The sequence below is a fragment of the Arachis duranensis genome, chromosome 10 (assembly GCF_000817695.3).
Source record: "Arachis duranensis cultivar V14167 chromosome 10, aradu.V14167.gnm2.J7QH, whole genome shotgun sequence".
Classification (NCBI taxonomy): Eukaryota; Viridiplantae; Streptophyta; class Magnoliopsida; order Fabales; family Fabaceae; genus Arachis; species Arachis duranensis.
Genome location: NC_029781.3, coordinates 72,945,522 through 72,948,663, shown reverse-complemented (window position 1 = coordinate 72,948,663; position 3,142 = coordinate 72,945,522). Strand labels below are relative to the sequence as shown.

At 31.9% G+C, this 3,142-nt stretch overlaps 1 long non-coding RNA gene across 1 annotated transcript; it reads right to left on the bottom strand.

Annotated features, from left to right (window-relative positions):
- Positions 1-902: 902 nt before the first annotated feature.
- LOC107470218 (uncharacterized) lies at positions 903-2,242 on the bottom strand. The gene is made up of 2 exons (XR_001588375.3): positions 1,758-2,242; positions 903-1,378 (listed from the first exon to the last, which is right to left on the bottom strand). It is a non-coding gene; the product is annotated as an uncharacterized LOC107470218 (long non-coding RNA).
- Between the last annotated feature and the right edge of the window lie 900 nt (positions 2,243-3,142).

The following is a 3,142-nucleotide window of genomic DNA, read 5'->3' as shown; positions in this document are numbered from 1 at the left end:
TAACAGCTTTGATTGTTGAAAAAAAAAATAGCAGAAACACGTGTCTCAAAATTAGTATACCAAACAAAATATGTGTATTAGTTCTGCAAGTGTACCGTAGTGTGACCGAAGGAAAAATCGGTGGTTATGTTTGGAAAAAACAAGGTAGGGTGCGTAGAGAAGTCATGAGAGACGAGGAAACAAAAATGGCATTGATCTGAGGGATATGGTAGGAGATCAGTGGGGGAAGCAGTGGGGCATGCGGTGAAGAAAGGGTTAAAGGTTTGGTGAAATACTTTGAATTGCCATCGATAATAATGGGGAACATAAAGAGAAACAGAAGCACACACACAAGTATACAGAACAAAAGAGGAACCAGTATATTCTAGAAAACAAAAACACCTCTATTTTTTGCTACTTAAATTTTTTTTTTTTTCCAAAGCCACGCCGTTTTGTGACCCGACCTAGTTGTCCTCGTACCTTCTGAAAAGCTAACACCAATGCACTTTAATGGACACGCACCACCGTTACAGCCACATAAATGCCACATCAGTGAGCTCCGTTTGCATTTGGAGAGGCAAATAGAGGGATGTATTTGTCTCCCATTTGCAAAAATCAGGGATACTTGTGAATTTATTTTTTGTGAGGAACGTATTTGTCATGATTTTAAAAGGTCAAAAGAACTATTTGTCTTTTTTTCCTAAAAGAAATTGAAATTTCTAAAGGGGAAAGCACAATCATTTATGATTATAACTTATAAGTCCAAGGCTTATTCGGAAAAGAAAATTAAAATTAAGTAAAAAGCTAAACAGGTTATGTGCTAACAGAAAAGACTACAAGTAACACAAAAATGTTTAGAAACCGGAAATGATAAAGCTTAAATAAGTCACATCAGTGTTACATGAACAGACAATTACCATCACTTGATCAAACAACAAAATTTATTATTAAACCATCATAGTCATTGCAAATACTGTATAATTTCCATGACATATTGATAAAAGTAGAAAGAGACAATACCAACTAATTCAAGTTCTCCCAGATCCCAAAGTAAAAGATTATTGTCAATCCCATTAGTCTCAAGTCTGCATTTTCTTTTGGACAAAGCAGAGGTTAATGCTGATGCATCTTTCGTCATCTGTTGCATATATTTTGCATCCTAGAGCTATAGGATGTTTGAAGGAAATGGCTAGAGCATAAATGTCATTATTATTATTAGGGCTTCCTTTTGTTGACAGATATAAAGCAAAATTTATATTTTCCTCGAAATCATCCCCATGGTTGAGAACCATGTCTTTCTTCCTTGTCATCCCCATCGAATAGCTCCCCTTGGACCTCTGAGACTTTCATCGATTGTAGAGGTATTGATATCACAGAAATCAAACAGACTATCAGCTTCCTGTGAAGAATAGCAATCAATACTCAATACTTTTGATATCCACGCATAGACCAGTCGAAAAGAAAGAAATTTTGACACACATGCATATTACAGTTGAAGGAATAATACAGCATAATTCAACTTCAAGTACATGTCATTTTTTCAATTAAAAGTAACATGCATCATAAGCCAAAGATATGGCCAACACGGCGAAGCATAATTAATGAATACTGCTGAAGTCTGAACAAGTATACACAAAAACCTGAACCACCTAAAGTTTGTTTCGTTAATCTTACTAACTAATTGCAGTTTCCTTTCCCAAAATCATTCAACGAAGTAAACGGTAACAAAATTGAGGTAAATATGTTTTGTGATAATAACTTGTTGAGTAACTAGCTACCTTTAAGCTCCAGAGGAAACTGATTAGAGTTTCACATACAATAAGGAATAAACCCTCGCTCCAATCGATCCATGAATTCTTAAAACCACCGAGTAGAACAGTGAGGAAGTTTTAAAATGAATTCTTAAGTAGAGCAGTTTGATCAGTCATCGGCGGTGAGAAGAAGAACGGAGAGGAAAAAAAGAGTGAAGTGTTGAAGGTTGCGAAGGAGAAAAGAGGGATTAGGTTTATGAAAAGGAGTAAAAACAGCAGAAACAGCGACAGCAGCGCCTAAAACAGGAGCAACGGAAAGAGCGGAAGGTTGGTCGGTGAGAAGAGGGTGTTGTCTCCATAAGAGAAGAACCGAGGGTAGAGGATACCTTCACAGTGACCGGGTTTGGACTTGGATGGAGACGAATGGGAAACGGTACTAGATGACCCTGGAAGCCTGGAATTTTTTGTTGGTGACCAAATAAAAGAAAATATAAACAACAAAGAAAGAAGAAAAAAAACAAAAGGCCAAATCACAGGGTGTGGCTGATTTTCTTTTCGGATTTTTTTTATATTTATATTAGGATAAATTACTAAATATATATTTGAATAATTTTGTCGTTGATAAATATATATTTAAATTTTTTTATCAACAAATAATTTAAAAATACAACAAAAATATTTGACATTAAATATATATTCTCAAAAAATATTTTAGAAATTGAATTTTAATACGAAATTTTAGTCTTTTACAAGACTAATTAGAAAAATAAGATATTTTTATCTTTAAAATTTTGTAATTTTTCGTTAAATATATATTTTTTGTGATTTTTTGTCAATAATATTAATATACTTTTTAAAAATAACAAAAAATATATAATTAGAAAAAAATACAAAATTTTAAGAATAAAAATATCTCATTTTTCTAATTTTATTTGTAGAAAATAATGTTAAAATTCAATTTCTAAAGCATTTTTTTAGAAATATATATTTAATGATGGATATTTTTGTCGCGTTTTAAAATTATTTGAGGACATTTTTATCAATAGAAAGATTCGGGTGCATTTTTGTCAGTGATAAAATTATTCGAGTGTATTTTTAGTACTTTATATTCTAAATTAAATAAATATAATATTTACAAAAATACGCAAAAATAGAGTATTTATTAATATGCATAATATGTTATATACGAGGTACTGTGACAAAAAATCACATTAAAGACACATTTGGAGGCTAAAAAATTTTGATATGGAAGTAACACGTGTGATACACTTTAACATGGTAATTTTTGGTGTTTTATAAAAGTAAAAAAAAGTCCGATTTGTGTTTAAAAAGTTGAAAATAATTCAGAGTACACAAATCGGAGGGTCCGATTTGTGTTAAAAAAATTGAAAAAACTCAGAGTACACAACTCG